This window comes from Odontesthes bonariensis, chromosome 10, assembly GCF_027942865.1.
Source record: "Odontesthes bonariensis isolate fOdoBon6 chromosome 10, fOdoBon6.hap1, whole genome shotgun sequence".
NCBI classification, from domain to species: Eukaryota; Metazoa; Chordata; class Actinopteri; order Atheriniformes; family Atherinopsidae; genus Odontesthes; species Odontesthes bonariensis.
This window is the reverse complement of record NC_134515.1, coordinates 5,892,678-5,911,239: the sequence shown is the minus strand read 5'-3', so window position 1 is coordinate 5,911,239 and position 18,562 is coordinate 5,892,678. Positions and strand designations below refer to the sequence as shown.

The following is an 18,562-nucleotide window of genomic DNA, read 5'->3' as shown; positions in this document are numbered from 1 at the left end:
AGAGTTCTGCCTGCTCTGCACTGCTTCGTTGGCGCCCCTAGAGTGCAGTACCACCCGGAAAAAGCCGCCAGCTTTCCCTCTCCTCATAAGGCCGATTTCAGACCAGAGCGTGGCGGCAGCGAAACGACGGCAGTCTTACGCCGGTTATCAGGCGGTGTGTTCAACTTGGCTTTTCACACCGGACAGTCCGCGGCCGCGGTAGTTCTGCTCCAGCCCTGTCTGCATTCCCCATTCATTTCAACAGGACACCGCCGGCCGCCGCCGGCCGCTGCCGTCCAAATTCCGCTCGAGTTCTATTTTCCAAAAGCAGCGCGGGACGGAGGCGTCTCCGCGCCGCTACCGCCCGACTACCGCCGCGTCGGTGTGCAAGGACAGATCTGTTTCCATGTATTTTCACCTCCGCCGGTGAAAATCGCTTCCGTTCCGCCACGCTTTGCCGCCCTGGTCTGAAATGGCCCTAATAGAGACTCTGGTGAAGCTCACGAAGCTAACCGGCGCTACTTCCTGTTTTACTAGTTTCAACATAAAAGCACGGATTTCAAAATAAATTTGAAATAAACTCCTGCATTTACAGCCAAGTTGAATTGTCTTCTCACCGTAGTAGTCAGTGTTGCCATAGTTACTTTGAAACAGTAATCCGACTACTGACTACTTCTTTAAAAAGTAACTTAGTTAAGTTACTGACTACTTGCTTTCAAAAGTAAGTTAGATTACTTTTAGTTACTTTCAGCAGAGGCTGATCCCCCGTTCCTATAACATGAAAATGACTACCAGTTCTGCCAATACTCACTTTATTGAAATGTATTTTAACCGGAACATCAAAAATGACACTGACATTTGCAAACTTTTTCTTGAAATAGGCTTATATGTTTTTTAAATAAAAAATAAATAAGGCAGTCTTTCTTGACTTTACTTAAAATATAAAAAAACCTCTTACATAAAAAAGTGATACATAACCGCCCCCCCCCCCCCCAAAAAAAAAACAACACATAAAATTCACTTAATTTAACATAAAATACTCATAACAATAAAATAACATTTTCCGAATCTAACGGCACTTAGGCCTATGTAAATGAATGAACATGTAGGCCCATATTGAACATCCCATTGAACCTGTAGTTGTCTAACATTAGAGCAGCAAGAAGTGGTTTTACGAAACAAAAACAGTATAAAAAAAATCAAAATACTCTTTCTTCACTTCATTTAACTGAAATACTTATTATAAATTAAATGCTTTTTCTGACTTCATTAAATCTAACTTAAATATTTCTTATAAAAAATAAAGTAGCGTTTCTTGACTCAATTTAACATAAACACTTCTTTAAAAAAACTAAATACAATAGACATTCTTGACTCCATGCATTTAACTCTGATTGCATCTATCCATATGAATTATGGTTACACAAATTATATTGAACATCTTAATGAACCTGTAGTTGTCCCGCATTAGAGCAGCAAGGAGTGGTTTTACAAAACAAATCAGAACAAAACCCGTATCTGTATTCATGACTTGGCTTTTAGTTGCATTTATGCGAGAAACTGTGGAGTGGGGCAAGTAAACCAGTGATTCAGTGACCATCAGTCATTCATTGCAGCGATGCAGACAAACGGACAGTCATATCACGTAACCTGCTGATAATTATGGGCCCAAGCCAGTATGACAGTCAAGTTTTTGACCGAAAAATGTCACGTTTATCTTGCTGTATCCACCCGTTGACCAATAAAAGTTTAAAGAAACCTGATTGATCGTCAGACCCGTTGCTTTGCAGAAATGTTTGTATGCTAGTCGCCTACAACTGCAGCTGTTACTGGATTACCCAAAGCTACAACTGACGAAGTATACATATAGATAAACACCCGTACACTCATTCAGATATCGTATATAGGTACTAGAAGATGTAATACAGTACAAAGACGTTAACAAGTCATCTTTAAGTCATCAATTGCGACCAGGTAAGATAAACAGCTAGCTAGCCCTCTCCATAGCACTGCCTGAAACGTAGGCTATATCAGGCTATATGTTATAAAGTTAGCATGAATAGCTAAACCTATCAACTATCGTCTGTGACAGGCACTGATGAAAACTGTGGTTTAGATTGGTGTATTTATTTAAAATGATTAGGGAAAGTGAGTAAAATGTAACAAATGATAACGCTGGTGTTTCACATTTTAGAAGGACAGATCACTTTTACTGGGTAGTCTAGGTAGATGTAAAACAACGAGTGACTTCAGGCGAATCCCACTCCCGTCGCGGACACTGATATAATGACTCATAAGAATAGTAACGCACGATGTTTTAGATAAGTAACTTCAATCTGACTACTAGTTTTGAAATAGTTGCGTTAGACTACTCGTTACTGAAAAAAATAGTCCGACTACGGTAACGCGTTACTAAGTAACTAAGTAACGTTACTAAGTAACTAAGTAACGTTACTAAGTTACTAAGTAACGTTACTAAGTAACGTTACTAAGTAACGCGTAGTGATGCCGGTAACGCGTTACTAAGTAACTAAGTAACGTTACTAAGTTACTAAGTAACGTTACTAAGTAACGTTACTAAGTAACGCGTTACCGGCATCACTGGTAGTAGTTCCAGTCTAAAATATCACTTAAAGGCAAAACACACAACTGATAGCAGCAAGTCATTCACGGAAACAGACAGTGGAGGGAGCGAGGCTTCTACATATCCCTGATTAATCACGATTAATTGCATTTGTACGCAAAATCCAAAATTGAATCCAAAAGTAGTGTATAGCTTTTAGCATTTAGTTTTATTTTAAATGTGCTGCCATATGAATGAAAGTGCCATAACATTTGTTGTGCAAACACACTTTTAACATCAGCATCTTTCTGTAGTTTTTATGTAGAAGCCTCGCTCCACTGTCTGTTTCCTTGAATGACTTGCTGCTATCAGTTGTGTGTTTTGCCTTTAAGTGATATTTTAGACTGGAACTACTACGCTGAGAAGACAATTCAACTTGGCAGTGTTTACAGATGACTTTGGTTCTGTTGACTCCGCCGTCTGGAAGAACTTTAAAATGAAAATGGCCGAGTAAAAGTTCCGTACCCTTCTCCATGTTTGGTGGATCCGCCGATTACTTTCTTTTCCAGTTCCGCAGCAGACAGCAGCAGACTTTTACAAAATAAAAGCCTGTGAGCAACAAACTTTTACAAAATAAAATAAATAATAAAACGGGTGGTTTGTGGCATAGTGGGTTGAGCAGATGCCCCATGTACAGAGGCTATAGTCCTCACTGCAGCTGGCCCCGGTTCGAGTCCTGCATCGGACGGCCCTGTGCTGCGTGTTGTTCCCCCTCTCTCTGCCCCCTGCTTCCTGTCTCTCTGAACTTTCCTATCCATTAAAGGCACAAAATGTTTTTGTAAAACATAAATGAATAAAACCTGCGTTAATGCAAGATAATAATGAGTTAACTCGCCCTGCCCTAGTTTAAAATGTTGTTCATGGGCACATTCTTTGCTCTCTGCCCTCTTTTTCAGCCCAAGAAGCTGCTAGGGTGTTGTCTGCATTAGCCATTCGACTCTTTATATATGTATTGTGACATATTATTCAGCTGACATGCATCTCTTAGATGTTTCTCTGGTTCAACACACATGATTTAAATGAAGTGGTCTTTAACAAGCTTCTGCAGAACTTGATAACACGCTGATGTAGAAATCCATTCGTATGAAACGGGTGCGTTGGAGCAGGGAAACATTTAAAACAGGCAGGGCAGAGGGTTTTCAGAGGGTCGTAGCATTAAACCAACTCCTTGAAGTTTCTGCAACTGGCACACGAACATTAGTCTATTGATACAGGTCCTGTCACACCGCAGTGAGGTCAAGCGGGTTTTTTTGTCTCGTCTTTTCCTGTTTTATTTTGAAAGATTAACTCTCCTCTCCTGTCCCAGTTGTCCCATGAATGATCCCACCTGTTCCCTGTTAACCCTGTGTGTATAAGAGTGTGCGTCTCCCCTCGTCTTGTGCCAGTGTGTCGTATCTGTTGGTCCTAACGTGCTTCACTCTCGCCTTCTCTAAGCCATCGTCCAAGTTCCAAGTAATCGTTTTGATCGTGTCCTCGCTAAGAGACTTTTTTGTTCTGAATAACTTTTATAATATAGCCTTGATAAAGCCAAGTTTAAGTTTAATAGCTTTCTTGTTTTTTCCTCCAAGTGGAGTGACTTTTTGTTTCGATAATATTTCATAGTGTAGTGCCTCCTATTTTTCAGGTGAGGGTTTTTTGTTTTCCTCCGCAGCAGGAGTGACTTTAAGTTAAATTCTAAAGTTTGATAATCCTTTTGTTTTTTCCTCCTTAGTGAAGTGCACTGGAAAAAATCTAAATCTTACCAAGTATATTTGTCTCATTGAGTATCTCATTACACTTAATATAAGACACAACTGCCTAACAAGTACTATTTCAGCCAGATATAGGGACTTGTTTTAATACAATACATCTGGAATATCTTGTTAAATGAAAAAGTCTTGAAAACAAATTGTTTTGAGTCACATTTCATATGAAACAAGCTTTTTTTTTTATTTGAAGAGGTTTTTAAGCTAATTTCAAGATCGCTTTTAACTCAAAAGTCCTAAATATCACATTTTATTTCAAGAAATCTTGACAAGCCGATTTTCACTAGTTCCATTGGCAGATTTTTTTTGCTTATTTCAAGCAAAAACGTCTTTTATTTGTTGTTGTTTTTTAACTTATTTTTGGAGGGGCATTTTTTCCAGTGTGATCCTTATTTTTGATAATTTTTCATAGATATACTTCTCTCATTTTGGGAGAAGTATATATATTATTGATAACTTCTATAGCCGGCTTTGTTCTCTCTTGGAGAGTTTTGTGAACTCCTGCTCCTCCAATAAAAGCTTGTGGATTAAACATCTCCTGCTCCTGCGTCCTCCATTCTCTGGGCCTGACAGGTCCACTGGACAGTAAAACTACATTCCAGTCTCAATTTTAGGAGGACTGAAACATTTGATGACCCCAATGATATGTTGGTCTGCACTGCTCACTGATCTATATGATAGGGAGTGTAGGGAATTATTCACTGAGTCTGGTCCTTTATTTTATTTTATTTTTTATTTTCTTTAGCACAAGTTTCTTGTGTTTATATTGAATCCTAAATTGTCTTTGTTTTCTAAATTGTCTTCCCATCTGTCTAGGTACCTAACTTATCGCACTTACTCTAGCACTAGTTTTGCTCTTAGCTGTTTGGTTTTGGAAGGAAATGCACTCATGATTTATTGTGACCTGAAGTTCTTTTGCCTACCGATGTTGAACGCACTTATTGTAAGTCGCTTTGGTTAAAAGCATCTGCAAAATGACCGTAATGTAATGTAATGTAATTTGCACATGTTTTTTTTTTTCTACCACCCATCATTCCTTCCATTATGGCAACGTTTTCACAACACACCCACACAGATTCTACCATCCCAAAGCTTTATTCAGGGGATTGTATTCTCAGGGTAATGAGCCTGTGCCACATGTGGCCTTTGGTGAACTCAAACTGAAAGAGGCCTTGCTGGAGAGCTTTCCACTCTCAGCTCGATTGTGAATATGCTGCTTTTGAAAGGCTCGGAAATTTGCACACTGTTATCCTGCTGTTTTGTTCTCAATTGGTGTATTTTGATGTGATTGACTTATAAACATTTATTCCCATAGAAGTGTTCGGGCACCCCATGCCACTATCACACTTTAAAATAGTGTAACATACTGTAAGAAAGCATTAAAAGTGGTACATTTGGTCAAAAATGAGTCTTTTAGCTTTGATTTATTTTTTTAAAGCTTGGTTTATTTTTCTAGTTTTCCATCTCGTGCTCTGATATAGCAAATGTTCGTGTTGGTTCAGCAAACTTTCACCTGGGTTCAAGGTTAACAAGATCCACCACTAGATGGGGCTGTTATGTCAAAGTTTGCTCTACAACATAATAAGGGGGAAATACTTTGACCATTATGTGTAAATACACATCAATAAGCAAAAGTGAATCCTACAGAAATATTAGAAGTTGTTTTTTTTGTGCTTTTATTCAACAGTTTTGTTGTCTTCTAGCTGTTCTAACTGGACATTAATAAAATTAATAAAAAAGAAGAAAAAGAAATCCGATTGAATCATTTCTCATACATAATTTGGAATCACTGAAGATATTTTGGATGGAAATATGCACAAATCACAGCCTTCTTTCTGCTCGTTATTCAGGTTCTTTATCTCCTGTCTTTCATGTAGTGAGTCACTGCAAAGTAACATACAACACTGAACAATAGGCCCGGTCTCAGTCACATTTATACTTTTTTTCACCCATCTTTTGTTTTCATGTTTGTTTTGCAGTAAAATACTGTGGCCCGGTGTTGATAATGATGGATTCCAGCCATTCCTGGGCCTCTTCTTCTAACACTGAAACTCACAGGAACTCCCCTGTCCTGCTTTCTCTCTTATCTCTTGCTTCTGTAATTCTGTCCGTATTTGGTTTAGTTCACACATGTTTTAGCGACTTCTATCAAATGTGGAAAACATCTCTGTGTCATCAAATACTTTTACTAAGGACTTTAATGGTGGTTTTAGTCATCATCTGTCTCTTTATATTTTGCCTGACCTGTTAAGTGATTATGGAACAGCTAGTTTTGTATTAAAACAAACAAAAAAAAAAAACATCTGCCGCCCTGATCTAGTTCATAAGCAAGTAGAGGACAAAAACACCCACTTTGACACGTACACACACAGATCTTTTGTGAAGGAGACTGTCCTTGTAGTAGGCGGCTGCTGGTTGGGGATATGTGATATCAGCTGACTTGGCTGGCACCACATAATGAGTTTGGTGATGGAGTCTGTCATCATCTCTTGATAATTCCCAAGGTACAAATCCTGTCAGCGATGGCCTGTGCCATCTCACTCCCATAAATGACGACGGGGTGGCGTACTTCACAAGGGGAAATCATTTCCATCCCACATTGATGTGGGAAGAAATCACAAAGATAAGTAAAATTTGTGGCTCAGAAACCAAAATTACGTCTCATGAAGAACAGAAGAATAGAAAGCCACGGTGAGTATACTGTCAAATCTGAATTACAGATACTGTCAGCGTCATATAAAGTGGATAAAAGATTAGAATATATGAAATAATCCTGGTATATTCCCAAATCTATATAAAAAAAAAATGGAACCAACATTATTTTTGATAGTCTTAGAGTTGTGGAGCTGTTGCTGACTGCTTTTGAGGATGTTTCTCAGAAAAACTTATTTGACATTTTCCATGTTACATTAAGAAAGGCATGATGGGTATATAATGGACCACATAGACTTAAAACTATAAACAAAGCCTATTTCTAATTGATCTCAGTGACAGACCGTCTTTAAAATGCTGAGTCCACAACGTTAACGTTGCACACTTTCTGCTCTGTGGGTGTGCATGTGAAAAATAAACATGTTCTTTCAATTCTGAGGTTTTATGAAGGTGGAATAAAGAACCCTGCAGTAAACACAGGTGTCGAAATGAGGTAAATACTACCGCTGATGAACAACAACAGACACCGTGTCATCATTTATTCAACAAAAACTGAGGCAGAAGCTGTTTTAAAGGCCCTAAAGTGAGGCTCTTATCTAAAGCTTGTTGGACCAACTTTAGCAGCAATAACTTATCAGTCTCTCACATTGTTGCGAAGGAATTTCGGCCCGACTTTGTTACAATATGCTGCGGTTTTTTTGCGGTTTGTGGGCATTTGTTTTTGACTGGACCATTGCAACATGTAGACTCTTTTCTTTTTTTCAGTCATTCCAATTTCAGCCAAGTTTTGGCAGAACATCTTCACTTTAGCCTCGTCTGTCTGAAGGAAATTGTTCCAGAGGTTGTGGTTTGTTCAGATACAAATTTGGAAACCAAAGCCTTGTTGCCATGGTTTTTTATTTGTTTTTTTACAGCAAAGAGGCCTTCTCCAGGCAATCCTTTCAAATAAGCCAAACTTGTTCAGTCTCCAAATTGTCTAAATAGTTTGTAAATGGCCTTGAAACTCTTCCCAGATTGATGGGCAGCAGCATTTACTTCTCTAAGATCACTGCTGATGTCTTTCCTCCTTGGCATCGTGTTTACACACACCTGAAAACTGACAGAACTTCTGCTTCTGTAGAGGTGCTCACACTGACTGATGATCAAATCAAATCAAATTTATTTGTAGCACATTTCATGTACAAAACAATTCAAAGTGCTTCACATAAAATAAAAGCATTGGAGCAGGGAGTGGAAGAAGGATTAAAAATACATAAAAGAATATAAAGAGAAACAAATAAAACAATTTAAATTAATTTAAAAACAAGCAACAGTCCAGATAAATTCAAAGATATCGTGCAGATTTCATGCATAGACACATGAGAAAAGAAATGTTTTTAACCTGGATTTAAAAATGTCTACATTTGGTGAAAGTTTCATCTCCACTGGCAGTTTGTTGATCAGTTAATCAGAGCATTTGATCAGGAGCACCTGGCTGCTCTTTATGTAACTTATAACTACAGGAGCAGTAAAGGTGGACTTAGTTATTCACACTGATTCTGCATTTAGTCATAAAGAATGTCATTGTGTTATGTCATGTGTTGTTGTCCACCTGGTTGGATTGATTTCAATTAAGACCCAGCATTGGCTAGATGTAATTTTCCTGATACATGCACCTTTGGAATTGTGAAAAAGTGCATTTCCTTTTTAAAACGACTGTATAACATCCCGATCTGTCAACAACTGCCACGATTAAGTTAACTGAAAGCGAATACCGTCTGCATTGGGAAAGTTTTAAAGCATTCAGGAGCTGTAATCGTCCATGAAGGATCTTCGCAGTGGGCTTGGCCTGACTGGGGTGGGGTGGGCTGGGGTGGGGTTTCAGCTCTGCCGGCCCACCTGCTCCTGCTTTCCGGGGCAGTCCTGTCTCCCCTGCCCCGCGGGACCGTGCACTTGTACCGCTGCAGAACCGGAGAGCGCGCTCATACGGGCGTGCAGCCGCTGCAGGAGGGTGCGCGTGATTGAATGAGTGTGTGCACGGGAAAAGGAAAAGCGAAAGGCGGAAAGTTTACCTGTGAGGTTGTGAGATAGAGGAGTCGCAAAAAGCCTCAAAGCAGGTGAGCCCCGCTCCTCATGTTCCGTCTATTGTCTTTTATTAAGTGTACAGCATGTTAACACAATGTTCCTGCACGAGCACGAGGTGCCTGCTGCTTTGTTGGCCAATAACAGCGAGTTTATTCTGAGCTTTGTTGTTTTCTTTAAAGATCCGGTGCAGAAATATTTTGTCCCTGACATTTAACTTGACTGTGTGCCACCTTATGGCGAGCCTGGCAAATGTGCACTGTCCCTTCAATGAGTGCAAAGTTATTTAATTCAGTTGAGGAATGCTTCAGCTGAAGATGTGTAAGGCGACTGTGCATAAGCGCATTCTTTTTAAGCCAACAAAAGGCTGATATGATTATTGTTAGAATGAATTAATCGGGGACTTTTCAACTAGTTAAACTTTTGACATGGAAAAGCATTTTGAAATTCAAAGATAAGATATTGTATTGTCTCTATAACTTGGTTGTTAAAACAAATGTGAAACAACGTTTTAGTGTCTCAAAAACTGTATATTTTAGACCAAGTTTTGAATAAAAAGGCTTGAAAATAAAGACAAAATATAAATTTTTCTCAAAATGAGATGAGAAAATGCAAGAATGTCCATACCTTTAAAGTTTTATCATTCCCACCTACACTTGCAATGTGTATGCATACATATATGCATGGTGTAGATTCTCCTGAATGGACAGTGTATTTGTATTTTACAGTCATAGTTATATTAACATTCTACGTGATTACATTAGAAGCAACAGTCTTCATTTTTCATGCCTTTCACACGTTCACTTCCACATCAGCTGTTGTGCTGCTTTTTGTCCGTCTGCAGTGATGTATGTTGCAGCATTTACTTGGTAAATTTAGCTGCTTCTTATCCATCCATCCATCCATCCATTATCTTCCGCTGCTCCGGGGATCGGGTCGCGGGGGCAGCAGCTTGAGCAGAGAAACCCAGACGTCCCTGTCCCCGGCCACTTCCTCCAGCTCTTCTGGGGGGACCCCGAGGCGTTCCCAGGCCAGCCGAGAGACATAGTCTCTCCAACGTGTCCTGGGTCTTCCCCGGGGCCTCCTCCCAGTGGGACGGGCCCGGAACACCTCACCGGGGAGGCGTCCAGGAGGCATCCTAACCAGATGCCCGAGCCACCTCACCTCAAACTTCTGTGACTGACTGTCATTTTCCAAATCTAATCCCAGAGGTCAAAGTTATTCCTGAGGAATATTTCTGTGGATGTCCACCACAGCTTGAGGTTTGTTAGCGGATAGGACAACTGCTTCTTTAACTGAATTGAGCAACGTAGCCTTTTTTTGCAACTTTCAAGCGGATCACCTCAGATTTGTGTCACCATGATCTTTAGTTTTCTCTGGCTGAGGTATGTACTTCACTGGTGGGGAGCACACTTTCTAGCACTGTTAAACACATTCCTACAAGATTAACCAAATTCAGATTAGGTAAAAGCAGAGCGCCAATTCCTAATCTCAGAAAAACAGCCGTTACATAGATATGAATGTTGGTTATATGTTTGCTGCTGCTGAATAACACGGCGTCTCTGACAGCATAGCATTGGTTTCTTTTCATGACTTTGTCTGCATATTTAGACTTGTGTTTGAAGCCACATGTTCCCATGGTCCAGCTTAGTGTAACTGTAATCAGCTCAGGGAGCTGGTCTGTCACCCTCCAGCTAATATAAACTCTAAAGAAGTGGTAGAACTTCTCATGGGGTGGATTGGGTTCCCAAATATGTGGTGATTATATATTCTGTATTTACTATGGCTGGGCAACGATTAACATTTTTAATCTAATTAATCACATGATTTCCCCGATTAATCACGATTAATCGCATTTGTACGCAAAATCCAAACATGAATCCAAAAGTAGTGTATAGCTTTTAGCATTTAGTTTTATTTTAAATGTGCTGCCATATGAATGAAAGTGCCATAACATTTGTTGTGCAAACACACTTTTAACATCAGCATCTTTCTGTAGTTTTTATGTAGAAGCCTCCCTCCACTGTCTGTTTCCTTGAATGACTTGCTGCTATCAGTTGTGTGTTTTGCCTTTAAGTGATATTTTAGACTGGAACTACTACGCTGAGAAGACAATTCAACTTGGCAGAGTTTACAGATGACTTTGGTTCTTTTGACTCCGCCGTCTGGAAGAACTTTAAAATGAAAATGGCCGAGTAAAAGTTCCGTACCCTTCTCCGTGTTTGGTGGATCCGCCGATTACTTTCTTTTCCGGTTCCGCAGCAGACAGTAACAGACTTTTACAAAATAAAAGCCTGAGAGCAACAGACTTTTACAAAATAAAAGCCTGTGAGCAACAGACTTTTACAATAATAAAATAAATAATAAAACGGGGGTGGTCCGTGGCGTAGTGGGTTGAGCAGGCGCCCCATGTACAAGAGGCTATAGTCACTGCAGCTGGCCCCGGTTCGAGTTCCGCATCGGACAGGCCTGTGCTGCGTGTTGTTCCCCCTCTCTCTGCTTCCAGTCTCTCTGAACTTTCCTATCCATTAATAATAATAACGAGTTAACTCGCCCAGCCCTAGTATTTACATATTCTGGGTGCTGAAGGCTAATGTTATGTCAGTGATGTCACTTCTTAAAGTCTCCAGTTTAAAAAAAAAAAAAAGAGTTTAAACAAACTGGTTTAGTTTTAATCTCACTGGTCATTTAGATTAAGAGGCAGGGGGGCAGGTTATATGTGTCTTTGTATGTGTGTGTTTGTGTTTGTAGAGGAGAAGGGTTGAAGTGCAAGTGTGGACGGGGCACCTCTGTGCTCGAAAGAATAAGAGACTTGAGTTATATCTTTGCATTACATCTACTTTGGTCTCTGAGAAAGGAGACTGACCCTCTAAGTGTAATTCTCATATCTGTCACTTTCACCTACTTCTTTCATTTGCAATCATTAAGTTTCCATGGAAAATTCTTTGATCTCAGATTATTAGATCCAACTAAGGATTACCGTGACAATAAGGAGACATTAGCTCTTCTTTTCCACCTCATTATTCTTTTGGGAACTGAGAACACGTGTACCTTTGTCTATTTCTTTTCATGAATGTAGCTTTAACAGATGTGTCCCACGTCGCGTGCACGAAAGCTTCCCCCAGGTTGGATGGCCACTTAAAATAGAGCCTGAGTTTACATGTGAGATTTAAACTGCGCTACAAGTAAGCCTTTTAACATTGCCCCTGGTTATTTGTAAAAACTGCGCAGTCTGATACTGTAATTTATTATTAAAATTGATTTTCATTTAACCTTTTACATTGTCCGGTCTTTCAAAGTGAACTCTTATTTTGATAATACGATGCTATATAATGGAATAAACTCACTCATTTTAGTCCAGTGGCTGGCTTCTACATGTCCTTGAAGAAAACACAGATTCCTAACAATTATAGTTTCCTGATATGATTTGCCTGGACTGGCGTCAGCTGCAGCTCCAGCTGGTTAATCTGTACTTTATTGACCTGCTCTACGTGTTACGGCCGATCCACAGCCTTAAAATTACCCAGTTTACCTTCGTCCTACGCCTTCTGATTCTCTGCCTTTCTAGTCCAAACATGAATGTGGTAGTGAATGTATTTATTTGTGAGCATCTGCTCTGAAGGCTCCTGACTGGCTACTGTTTGGTCATGTCTTGCAATAGCAAGACATTCTGTCAGCTGTGCAGGTGTGTCCCTGCAAGTTTAAATGGATTATTGCGATAAATCTTTCTACTTTCAGTGTTTATCTGATGCAGAGTGTTTTTGTTATATATTAGACAGCTCTGTGCATGTTCACACTCTTGTGTGGGGTATGCACAGCAGTAGATGGTATGAGTTATGCTTTTAACGATTTCTTTATCAATGGCAGTGACAATCCCACCAAGATTCTCTGGAATCCTAAAAGGAATATTTTTCTAAGATGCCAGCAGAAATCAAGTAACCATCCAGACAGTATTATGAGATTTCCTTTGGCTCCGGAGGCGATGATCTGCTGACGTGTGTAGAGGGATTAGGAGGACGTTTAAAGGAAAGTCTTTTCCTTGTTGGCAGTAGCTCAATGGTTAAACCGAATCCTTTTATCTGGAGATGTTGGGTTTGGGTGGTCTGTGTTTCTTGAGTTTAAATTTTTTTTGGCATGTTGAACAGAGACATGACGTATTGATTGAGTCAGAGGAACAGTGACTGCACAGCACAGCCCAGCACAGAGGATTTTGAGCTTCACCATCGTTTTAACTCTTGCTTTTCTGTGAGAAGAGGATGCGAGGAACCGTTTCCACTGAGTTATTAGTTAATGCTGATTTTAAAAAAAAAGAAATGATTCTGTGATTGAAACATTTCTGTTGTTTTCATGTTTCCATGCCACCGTTGTGTTAAAGGAGAAGTTTGTTTTTTTAAACCTGGACCTTATTTGTGGCATAAAACACGTTCATCTACTCACCGATAACAGTTTGGTGAAACTGTCGGCGTCCTTCGGAAGATATTTAGATCACTGGTGATCGGCGTATATCCATATAACGGGAGAGAACAGGGCAGAGACAATACAGCCTCTAAATAAGGCATTATCTGTCTTTATTTCACCAATACTTTAAGACCAATGAATGAATGAACGCGTGCTATTGCACTGTTCGCTCAGAGCTGCCGTGTTGTTGTTATCGGGGGCTTTCTACACACGCATCTACTGGGATGACGTCATCGACGCGCCGCTGCAGCACAGCTCATTCACTCCGTGCTCTGTGACAGTCGGCTAACTTCACACAGAGTTTGCTGCTGCTAGTTTTGTGCAACATGGCAGGATATTTATCAGATTTTGACGACGTGGACGAGGACTTTGAGTACGATGGACGTCCTTACTGGAGTAATTGAGCTGAGCTGCAGCGGCGCGCGTCAATGACGTCATCCCACTAGACGCGTGTGTAGAAAGCCCCCCGATAACAACAACACGGCAGCTCTGAGCTAACAGTGTAATAGTACGCGTTCATTCATTCATTGGTCTTAAAGTATTAGTGAAATAAAGACAGATAATGCCTTATTTAGAGGCTGCATCGTCTCTGCCCTGTTCTCTCCCGTTATATGGATATACGCCGATCTCCAATGATCTAAATATCTTCCAAAGGACGCCGACCTTTCACCAAACTGTTATCAGTGAGCAGATGAACATATTTAATGCCAGAAATAAGGTCCAGTTTTAAAAAGACAAACTTCTCCTTTAATGTTAAAATATTTGACTTGATGTTGCTTTGGGCCACAAACTTTCCCTTAATTTGATCTGAGGATGCGATCTTTGTGGTTTCAAAGTTCATTACGGTAATTTATGTTTCTTTTTTTTTTTCAATTGCAGTTCATACGTACATGCAAAAAATTTGAATTTCCATTTTTCGTTATTTTCATTATGATCATCTGAATATAGCAATAATTTTCAAGCTTATGCATATTTCGTCTCAGTCAATGCAGTTTCCTGAAATACAAAATTAAAATTTTTAAACTATTGTTTATGTCTGTACAGAACAAATGAGAAATTATATGGTAATTAACTAACTTTAAAGGGGCTTGTGAAGGTTTTTTTTCCCCCTCACCTTGAGAGAGACTAATTTCGTGTATTTACATGACAACAAAGTCTAAATCTGAATCTTAGATCAGTGTTATTGCAGGATGTGAACCCATCCTGCAATAACCCGATTCTTTTTTTTTTTTTTTGAAAGGCAGATTTTACACACCCTGCTAACTTTTATCTAGTTGGTGCTTTCCAGGAAGAATGGATTTAGATCTTTGCTTTGAAACATTGTTTATGAGGAAATAAATTAGAAGGAAATTATTGGGAGAAGAGGCAGGAAAACACACAAGTCACCACTGAAGTCCAGAGGTCCATTTCACAAAGCAGGTTTAGTGAAAACTCTGAGTTGGTTTTTTTTTATATTTCATCTTAAACTGCTGCCAAGTGCACTACTCCCCCGCGGGATTGCACCTAAATGAAATAAATGAATGGGTTACCATTCAAGCAGTTTTCCCCTGTAATATTATTGTAATTGCAAAGGACTACATTTAAACTTACACTTTTGTAGCTCCAGTGGTGCACTTAGTTCTAAAAACGTATTGAAACTCGCTCTATGAGCGCATTAAGATTTCCAATTCGAGGTTGGTGAAAAACGTAGCCCCTCCTCTTCCCCGTTGCCATGGTGACTCATCGAATCGGGGCTCCATTGATGCTGGCTTTTTAAAGTTGTGCTGCACACGCAAAACTCAAGGTGAAACTACTCAGAGTTGACTAAACTCACTTAAATCAGCGTTTCTGGAACTGAAAACTCAGAGTTTCCTATCTCAGAGTAGATCAACTCAGAGTTCAGGAATAGACTCAGTGTTTGTCGAACCTGCTTTGTGAAACGGACCCCAGGAAACACATGTAATGGTTATTCGACTAGCTACCGTTAGCTGTAGCAACAGTCTCTTGGTCAATATTTAATTTTTTTTGGAGGGAAGAAAGTATAGCTTTTTCATTTCCATTGCCTGGCACCAGAGTTGGAAAGTTGTCTGTGGTTTTATCCGGTACAATGTTCTCCAGCATTGCATTGGAAAATATGGAACCGGTTCTCAGTTAGCTTGTTGGTGTGTGGCTGCAATACTGAAGTATTGATTAAACACAGAGGAGCGTCTGTACCTTTGGGAATATCTCAACATGTTGTAATACTCGGATAGTGTCTAAGCCGTTTCAGTTCATCTGAAACTGGTCACTGCCACGAGTATTAATGTCGGTGGTGCTGGTAGGAGCAGCTTTAATACTGAGTCACCTGCCTGTGTAAAGAAGGCAAACTTCCACTATGTTCTTATCTAAATGATTGGATCCTATTTCCTTTCCAGCCCTGTTTTACAATACCTCTACAGTTCCTCTTGCTGAAGTTTTGATTGTGTGTTGCAGCTCAGTCTGAAGTCGTTTATCTGATGTGAACACAAACTCACAGATACACACAGAGGCAGACTTATCGTGTTATGGCTTTTGGGGATATAGGAACTTTGTTTTGTTGAGACTAGTGTCTTGAGATTACCTTGTTTTGTCTTCTGCTATATGCAGCATTTATAGCGCTGGCACTGAACTTTCTACCGGTTTCCCTTTATCTCACAGCAATGGTTGTGTGTGTATTTGTGCTTATGCCAAAGTTTTTGCTCAAGGTCTTATACTGATACTTAACACTCATTTATCTATGATAATTATTCGCCGAAGGTTCGAACTCTGTTGATTCACGCATTCGCTTTTACAAGCAAGCCTGTTTGATAAATGTGCAGACTTCCTGCAAACAGAAAAATAGGCAGAAACTTTGCTTATCGTTTGGTAATTGGAATCTTTGGATACACTGTTAGATTTAGGTGACAGAAAAATGTATTTTCCTTCAGTTATCTTTTAAATAAACTTAAAAGCAAACTCCGCTTGCCCCCTTCTGTGCTTCCTGTGTGACACTTTGAGCCTCTTCATGTCCCTCTTCAGAAGATGTCAAAGGTCACATCAGCAAAGAGCTGCATGTGAATGCTGCTTTGTTCTCTCCTGCAGTTTTCTAGTTGTCTTGGCATCAATCACACACATGCATGCACATGACCCACACATACAGATATCGTATGCACACAGGCACAAACATGCACCTCCCCACTTATTTCTCTTTCTCTCGTCTTATCCACATTTTTTAGACAAATTGAATGTTGAACTTCTTTGTGTGTTACCACGTTCAGTCTTTATTTTTGTACATGCAGATATTCTGTCAGGGATTGCAGGAGAGGATGCATGCTTTTATCTTATTTGTCTGCTGTGTGAAACCACAGCTGGCCGCTGTTCGGCTTAGCTCGTTGGGTTTCCATCAAGTTGATCTTGTGTGTATTTCTAATTTGCGCAAAAAAAACCCAACCCAGAATCAAATGAGTTCAGGGTGGGAGACTTTCTTAGATGATGGTTACATTTGAATCTTAATGTATGTGTAATGTTGCAGCCTGGAAGCTGTTCATTTCCTGGTCTGCTCCTTGCTCTGACACTAATTGCCTTCATGATATTCACCTGTGCCTGATTAACGTTTGCTCTCTCCCACTCTGCACTCCGCCTATATCAACTCCTTCCTGCCAGAGTTCCCTGCCAGATTATCGCAAGCCTCACAGCCAGCAGATGTCCAGCCTCACCTCTCTACTTTGTCTTCCTGATTTCCTGTTCCGACCGTTGCCTGAATCACCTTTGTGGATTATAACCCTCTACCTCCAGAAGACCTCCCTGGATCCTCAGGATCATACCCAATCTTGGATTACCCCTGACTGTCTTCTCTGGACCTGTTCTCCGTACCCTGGAGCGGACTCTGACCATCACGGATCCACATCTCCATTGGAGGATTATCCGGACTCCAGCTACATTCAACTCCTGTCCAGCACCTGTGATCCAATAAACCTTTTACCACTAAGCTTGTGTCTGGTTGAATTATCGGGTTTTCTGATCTGGTCATTACAGTATAATCTGGCCATGATGAACCCGTCACCAGCACAAGAGTGGTGCACTGGAGTTGAGCGATCCATTTCCAAATTAGAGAAGACTGTTTCTGACATGATGGTTTTGTTGCGTAATCCTTCTCTCCCTACTAACCCTCCTCCAGCTCCACCCGCACCTTCCATTCAACCAGCTGTGCAGTATAGATCATCACCACTTCATGAACCTCGTCTCACACCACCTGAAGTTTTTAAAGGCGAACCCTCACAGTGCAGAGCCTTCCTAACACAGTGTGAGATCCATTTTGAGCTGCAGCCGTCTTCCTTCCCTACCGAGAGATCCAAGGTAGCGTATGTTATTTCCTTGCTTTCTGACCACGCTAAGTTATGGGGAACGGCTGAATGGCAAAGAGACTCAGGGATTTGTTATTCTTATAAGAACTTTGCTAAAGAACTGGCACGAGTTTTTAGCCCAGTATTACCTGACCGAGAAGCTGCCAGAGGTCTGCTATCAATTAAACAGGGCAGACGAAGAGTCACTGATTATATTATTGAATTTCACACTCTGGCAGCAGGAAGTAAGTGGAATGAAGATGCACTAATCGATGTGTTTTACCGAGGGCTGTCTGAGCAGATCAAGGACCAGCTCACTACTCATAGTACTCCGGAGACGCTGAAAGACCTGGAGGACCTGGCTACTAGGATGGATCTAAGGCTGCAGGAACGGAGAAGAGAGACTGGCACCTTCAGAGGCCTTCCTTCTGGGGAACTATTTCCTTCGTCCTCTGCACCCCCTGAGGTACACAACTTGGTTACCATGCCTACACAGGAAACAGAAGAACCCATGCAGATTGGGCGTACCAAACTTTCGCCACAGGAGATGGAACGTCGCAGGAGACTGAAGTTATGCTTCTACTGCGGTTCCAATAAGCATACCATTAACCGCTGTTCTTTAAAAGGACAAACTCAGTAGGTGGTGGGAGGTTCCTACTGAGTCATTCTCTCGCCAAGACCCTCCCACTCCTTTCTATTCCTGCCGAATTCAAGATAAATGGCCG

General features: G+C 40.5%; 1 protein-coding gene across 1 annotated transcript in view; it reads left to right on the top strand.

Annotated features, from left to right (window-relative positions):
• The first annotated feature begins 8,900 nt into the window (after positions 1-8,900).
• lamb2l (laminin, beta 2-like) overlaps positions 8,901-18,562 on the top strand; it is an 86,194-nt gene continuing 76,532 nt past the window's right edge. The window contains exon 1 of the mRNA XM_075476030.1: positions 8,901-9,095. The gene's annotated coding sequence lies outside the window, so the exon portion shown is untranslated. The remainder of the gene's footprint in view (positions 9,096-18,562) is intronic.